This window comes from Mandrillus leucophaeus, unplaced genomic scaffold, assembly GCF_000951045.1.
Source record: "Mandrillus leucophaeus isolate KB7577 unplaced genomic scaffold, Mleu.le_1.0 Scaffold12, whole genome shotgun sequence".
Classification (NCBI taxonomy): domain Eukaryota; kingdom Metazoa; phylum Chordata; class Mammalia; order Primates; family Cercopithecidae; genus Mandrillus; species Mandrillus leucophaeus.
The window spans coordinates 8,564,762-8,572,413 of record NW_012100320.1 but is presented as its reverse complement, the minus strand read 5'-3'; positions in this window follow the sequence as shown (position 1 = coordinate 8,572,413).

The following is a 7,652-nucleotide window of genomic DNA, read 5'->3' as shown; positions in this document are numbered from 1 at the left end:
GTGTTGACAGAGACACACTAGACAGCATTGTATAGGCCACACTGCCATCACAAGAAAGCAGGGGCTTTTCTGGGCAAGGCGGCAGGGGTTGACAGACATGGGGACCTGGCTTCAAAGCTGCCTGAATATATTTCCTTCTGGCCTGCAGGCTGGAAGGTAGATAGGTGCAGGCTCACTTCCTGGGGCCTGTGTAGAATTGAGGGGCCTTAGCTTTCTTCTGAACTCCCCATCCTCCATTCCCTACAAAATTTCTAGAAACGGAAAATAGTTTCCTACTGACAGCTAAGAGCCTCTCTGCTATCCAGGTCCCTCTTTGAGCAAGTCTGGTCCCACCTCCCAGAATTGATCCTCAAGCTGCTGCCTGAGAGAGCTCTGCTACCTCCAGTCCTGTCTCTCCTTCAAGAATTAGCCAGGCCCCTTCTGCCTCCATCAGGCACCCACTGACTGTTTCTGACACCTGCCCTCGCCCTCTCTGCACTTTCTCAGCTCAGCACATCACGCTGGAAATGTTCCTGAGACTGTGGATCTACGTGAGTTGTGACTCCCTTGCAAGACCGTAGACCTTCAAAAGCAGGGATCAAGTCCACATTTGTGTATATTCTTGAAGCCAAGGTCAGGGCCCCCTCGGTTGAGAGAGTCTACGTTTATTTAAACTCCCTAATATAGTCAGAGTAACTTTCTTGGCAGTCTGGTTGAATTACCCGAACACTTTCTAAATTCCACTCTTCCATAACCTTCTTTATGACTCTGGTATTATGTTTCCCATTTTATAGGTGAGCAAACTAAGACTTGGAGAGTCAAGAGTTGCTCACAAATGCCTGACAAGGAAGAGGCAGCTCTCAGCCTTGAACCTCGTCCTGTCATGCACATCCAGGGCTTTCTCCATCAGCAGCCTCCAGACCCCACGTGCACACACACACGGCTGGGTTTAGATGGAGTTCAAATATTCACCACGCCCTCCACAGCCCACTCTGGAGGAACCAGGGCTCTGTCCAAGGAGCAAAGCTGGGAGGGTTGCGAGCAGGTCTTCAGGACGGGGAGTCAGAGCACCAGTCAGCCTCCTCCTGGCTCGACACTGGGTCAAGCCGCTAGTCACAGAGCCACGCCTACATCCCTTCTGGTCCCTTGCCGAGCTCTGGACACACCTGGGTTCTTGCTGTGGTCTGCCATTTCTAGAGGGAATTGTCTAGAGACTCATAAGAGAGCAATAAAACCCTCTAACTTCTACATTTCCACATGTCCAGATGGGCTGTCGTGGGGTTCCCAGCATCCCAATCTCAGCCAAATAACAGATAACCAAGAGATTCTCACTCTGCAAGGCCTGGATTTTCATAGAGATGACCCAGCACTCTGTCCAGAGGCTCTTCCTCACTGTCTACCAGGCTGCTGCGAGCCTCAATGTACAGAGGAGGAACATGGGCTTTGGAGACACTCACTGGACAAACACACATAGAGCACCTACTGCGTGCTGGGAAGGTGTTAGGTCTGGGGATATGGGAAAGGGAAAGATATTGAGATGCAGTGGGGCAGGAGAAGTCACCAGCCAATTATAATCAAATGAGGATGCCTGGCAATGCAAGAGTGTAGAGGAGGGGGGAGCTGTCAGCCTGGGGATCCTGGAAGGCTCCTTGCAGGAAGCAAGGCCTGAGTGGAAAAGGCCGGAGAGCTGAATCTGCAGATGCCTGGGGGCCAGACAGAGCTGATTTAGAGGGACCTGAAAACAATTCCACTTGATGGAGCAGAGGATAGTGGGTATACATGTGAGGAGGGAGGGGTAAACTGAGAGCTGAAGCCACAACCAGGCAAAGCCAGGTGCCAGTCATTACTTGCCCTGTGACCTGAGCAAGTTCCTCCATCTCTTTGAGGGTCAGGTAGCTCAGTTCTACAATAAAGACAATAATTCCTACCTTCCAGGCTTAGTGTGACCATGCAACATGACCACCGCCTAAGTGCCCATCTGGTGCTGGGCTGGGCCTTCCCCACACTGCCCTCCCCCATACCTGCCCAAGGGCAGGCATGGCGCCCCACCCTGCAGGCCAGTCTGGTCTAAGCACAACCCCAAATCATGTGGTAGAGGAGGGCAGGAGGGCCGGAATTCATTCCACCGCTCAGAGTCTGGGATGAGTACTAGAGCCCTGAGCCTCCCCAGCCATCCTCCCTCATGTTGCCCATCTCCAGGGGGACACGATTCATGAGGGAGGGGTGTCCTTGAGGCTCCTCATATTTTGCAGATAACAGAGGACACCCAGGCATGGCCCCTGGGCTGTGACCAAAGTGGTCTGCCAGAGGAAGGTGTTGAAATCAAATTCTTACTCTCAAAGTTACCCAGAAGCGGGTAAACAGATTTTGTGGACAGAACTCAGACTACTCCCCTTCTCAAGGTTGTTGAGAATAGTTGTTGTTTTTTTTCATAGTTCAGTTTCTAGCACTGCCCACCCCTGCCTGCACCCCGTCTTGGGACTTCATCTTCATTGTGCCTCATATCCAGCATGTCAGTTTTATGTACCTCTGATGTTGTCCCTCCCTGACACCCCAAAGTCACTGCTCTCGTCCCTGGCTTCCACCTTCCTCCCTGGACTCTTGCCTCCCAGCCGACCCCTTAAGCACTGTCTCCAACCTTGGCAGCGTCCTCTGTAGGGTGCCAGGTGATACCACCAGCCTAACGGGAGAGCTGGGCTTTTGAGAAATACAAACCCAGGCCCCACTGCTGGAAACTCTTAAGCTAACACAGGGGACATGAAGTAATTTGGGGCTGGAGTACAGGACTTTGCAGAGTAAATTGAGGGATCCTGCAGTTTAGAACCAAACCACAAATAGTATTGAGGCCAGGCTATGGAGTACAGTCCTGACTGCCCAGGCCATTGGTTGTGACCCTGCTTCCTGGAGTCCCGGGTTTCCATACAATGGCCAGGTAAGCTGCAGGGAAAGAGGCAGGAAGCCAGGATGAGGGGCGGGGCTGCAGGGAAAGAGGCAGGGATGTACGGTGAGGGGCAGGGCTGCAGGATGGGGACGGGGCTACGGGGAAAGAGGCGGGGCTGCAGGGCGAGGGGCGGGGCCGTAGGATGAGCAGGGCCGCAGTGTCCAGGACGCCCCTTCCTTGGCAACTGGCACAGCTCCACTCATGTCTGTTTTCCATGCTGTGGGCATGAGGAGGCAGGGCGCATGGAGATGACATACTAGTAAAAGGAGCGTTTGAAAGTTGTCAAAACGCGTTAGGGCAGTGTTGAAGGATTCTGAGCAGGGGAGGAGGTTACTATGACCTGATTTGGGGGATAAGAGGTGGAAGATGGATTGGAGAGACCAGGACACTGTTAGGAGCCTACCTGTTCCTAACCAGGATGGGGTCAGGAGTGTAGAGGAGCAAAGAGGTGGAGATGACACTTTCTAGAGACAGAATAAGAAGCTGGCACTTGAGAATGGATGGGGTGCAGATCTTCCCTCCTCTGCTAAGTGACTTGAAGGTAGGAACTGGGATCCTTCCACCTTTCTGACCCTCATGGTCTCTGTCACAGTCAGAGCCTTACAAGGCCCAAGTGCTTTCTAGGTACCGGCTGGGTGAATGAACAAGGGGCCAGGTCCTGCAGTCCCACAATATAAGCTCTGTGGAACTTGGAATGAGGGTCCTGACCTTATTCAGAGGCTGCGTGCCAGTGAGGGTTAGGCCACAAACTCTGCAGTCAGGGGTTCAATCCTGACCCTTCTCCCTGCCAGCTGCATGACCCTGGGCAAGTAACTAAGCTTCAGGTTGGCTCAATTTCTTCACTGGTAAAGTGGGAATAATAAGAGTATGTATTTCATAGAATTGTTGTGAGGACTGCATGCATATAAAGTAAGTGCTTAGGACAGTGCCTGGCAGCACAGGTATGTTAACTACTTAATAAAGGCAGTGATCATTGGGAGAGGAAATATGGCCTGGATTCTCGAGCCAGCCTGCCTGGATTCAAATCTGGCACTGCTGTTTGGTAGCTGTGGGTCCAGAGGCAAACTTATTAGCCTCTCTGGGTCTCAGTTTGCTTCCTTGTCAGAGAGGGTAATAATAATTTTACCTGTTTCCAGAACTGATATTCAGTTGCTGTATGCAACCATGCAGCCATACTTGCAGCTACAATATTCAAATATGTTCATACCAGCTGTTAACAGCCAGCTCATCTCCAAAGGGCCACCCATTCCCCTCTCAGACCTTTCCTGAAAGCTAGCAATGGCAACGTTTACAACTAGGATGAAAGGGCTGTTCTTCTAATGGGGTTTATCACTGGATTAAAAAGAATTCCAAAAACACTTTAAGAAATGACAGAATCCTTTTTTGGAGCAAACCATTCTTTTATTCATCCATTCATTCAATAAATATTTATTCTCTGACCCCAGATGTCAGAGCTAAAGAAAAATAAGCTTTGGTCCTTGCCCTCAGGAGACTCACAATATAGTGGGAAAAAAATAATCAGAAAGTAAGGGGCTGAGGAACAGAATAAACAGGGCCTGGGGACTCTCTCAAGGTGACAATGACAGAGGACAAACTTAACTGGCAGACCAAGATGGGACACTTTTTTTGTCCAGCAGTGGCCTCTCTACTTTATACTCACTCTTCCTATGTAGGGTTGCCAGATTTAGCAAATAAAAATAGAAGATGCTCAATTAAATGTGAATTTCAGATAAACAAAAAAGGAACTTTTTAGTGTCTAAGTATGTCCCAACATAAATGCATGGAACTTACACTAAAAAAAATAATTTTTCCTTGTTTATCTGAAATTCACATTTAAGCTGGCATCCTGTATTTTATCTGGCAACCCCATACACGAGTTTGTTTTCCTGGAGAGAACAAGAAGAAAAAGCTAGAACGGGGAGGGAGAAGAGACTGAAGGGACCTGGAGGGAAGTGGGGAGGAAAGAGAGAGGAGGCAGGGGAAGGAAGGGAGAGATGGGAGGCAGGGCTGAAGGGAGACAGATGCACCCTCATTGCAGCTGCTTCTCCCTCCCTCAATTGCCTCCCCAGTGATGTGCCAGGGAGGCGTGCGGGCACGGCTTGGGAACCTGAGTGTGCTCTCTGAAATGTCAGCAGAAATAAACCTGGCTAATCCTCTGCGATGGCCCGTCACATTAATATCCCTGAAATTCCAAGCGGATTAAAATAACCGTGAGCATGACACCATTTGGAAGACTGGGGATTTACTTGGAAGCGGTGGCCCATTGGCGAGCATTCCTCTAATTGCTGCTTCGTATAAATAGAGTGTTCTTTAATATCGCCACCAGCCCGGGCTGACAGATTTAGATCGGAGCTGTCTAAGTCATTAGTGCCCAGGCTGTGGTAAACCAAGGCTCCGTTAGGGCTGTAAATGGGATTCTCACGGGCCAATCAATCTTACCAAAGCCGCCAGTGTTGCCTGTTGATCTGCAAGGTCCTGAGTGGCTACAGCTTCCCAGAAATGTGCTTGCATCTGTCAGAATTATAAGCGGCTGGCAGCTGACACAAAGGTCATATTTGCTGCTAGTGTGGAAATAGAATCTCCCCAGTACAAGAAATGCTACTTAGCAGTATATCAATTGCAGGCGGGTCATTAAAGGAGGGGTGTGTGTGTGTGTGTGTGTGTGTGTGTGTGTGTGTGTGTGTGTATGTTACAACCTGCGTTGCCTAGAACCTGTGTCCTTTGTAGGTCTACCCCTGGGCTCAAAAGCAGGTGCTCTGTTGAATAAAATTAAATAATAACTAGTTCATGATGAACTTCTCAGCATTATCATCATAAGGCAGTTTTTCCTTCTGTCATCTAACAAGTATTTATTGAGTGTTCATGCTGTTCCAGCCACTGTTCTAAGCACTCTATAACGACTTAGTGAAGGCTCTCTCACTTGCTGGCTGTGTCGTTTGAATGTGTGATTGGCCTCTCTGAGCCTCAGGTTTTCCATCTTTAAAATGAGGATAGTAATACCTGCTTCAGCTGGGCGCGGTGGCTCACCCTTCAGCTGGCCTGTAATCCCAGCACTTTGGGAGGCCGAGACAGGTGGATCATGAGGTCAGGCGTTCAATACCAGCCTGGTCAACATAGTGAAACGCTGACTCTACTAAAAATACAACAAATTAGCTGGGTGTGGTGGTGGGCCCTTGTAATCCCATCTACTCAGGAGGCTGAGACAGAAGAAGTGCTTGAACCTGGGAGGCAGAGATTGCGGTGAGCCGAGATCGTGCCACTGCACTCCAGCCTGGGCAACAGTGTGAGACTCCATCTCAAAAAAATAAATAAATAAAAATAAAAGTAACACCTGCTTCAGAGAGTGTTGGGAAGCTCTGATGAAATAAAGTTCCTAAGATGCTAGCGCTGGTGATACTCAGTGTGCCCCAGCCAGCAATGGTAATGAAAACTTACATCAGATGGTAGCATCTGAGAAGTTGGTAGAGGAGATGAGGGAGCCAGGAAAGGACTGGCCAGACTCAGAGGTGGTAAACCAGTTGTGGGCACCCCGTGAGGAGTAACTAAAGGTCCAGATGACTGTGTCTACTCAGGCTCCATCTGAGGGCAGATCTGATTTGGGGAAGGGATCTCACAGCAATGGCAGGTTCCAGGACAGGGTCTGTGCATGCTTGACGCTATGTTATGCTCTATTTCAAGTAGCCCCAGGGAAGCCAGGTCCTGCTCCACCCAAAGAGAGGGGACAGATAAGGGACAGGCACAGGAGCTTCTAGCAGCATCAGACTTGGGCAAGGCAAAACCACTGGGGAACCCAGGTTGTCTCTTGGATTTTTTCCTGGCCCATCTCACCAACTGGAAGCCTCATCAGCTCTGCAACAAACCTGGGATGCTTGTTTTGGAGTTGATTCTCTGTAGGTGAATTGGATCTGGGTTAAGCCAAGCAATTCTTGGACAAGTTGGCTTATAAGATGGGATTGCATGAAGCACCATGGCGAGGAGTCCATTTTCTGTGTTGTGACAGAATTCCACCCAGAATCCACTGAAAGTTCATCTAGGGAGGTTGCTTTTGCAAGACTCAGCAAGGGGGTTGCTCCACCCCAGCCATTGGCACATTCCTCATGACTGCTTGGTTCCTTGTGTCGACACAACACGTTACATGTTTATAAGTCTGTTTCGTCTCGTGGCTTGTAGGAGTCTCACGTTAGCACGCATCAGCTCTCTGGGGTGCCGCTTGACCCAACACAAAGAACTCAAACTTTGGAATCCCTCAGCCCTGGAATCACACCCGCCTTCACCATCCGTTTCACTCAGTAGTCCAAAAATTCTAAACCCCACCTTTTTATGCATTTTAACGGCTCTGAAATCAGAATGTGTGTTGCAATCAGTGACACCTTGCTGTTATAATTGGCAGTTCTATTTTATATATATATATTTTTTTTTTTTTTTTGAGACAGAGTGGCTCTCTGTTGCCCAGGCTGGAGTGCAGTGGCAGGATCTCGGCTCACTGCAAGCTCCACCTTGTGGGTTCACGCCATTCTCCTGCCTTAGCCTCCCAAGTAGCTGGGACTACAGGTGCCCACCACCACGCCGGGCTAATTTTTTGCATTTTTAGTAGAGATGCGGTTTCACCGTGTTAGCCAGAATGGTCTCGACCTCCTGACCGCCTTGGCCTTCCAAAGTGCTGAGATTACAGGTGTGAGCCACCGCACCCAGCCCCTTTTTTCTTTTTTTTTTTTTTTGAGACGGAGTCTCG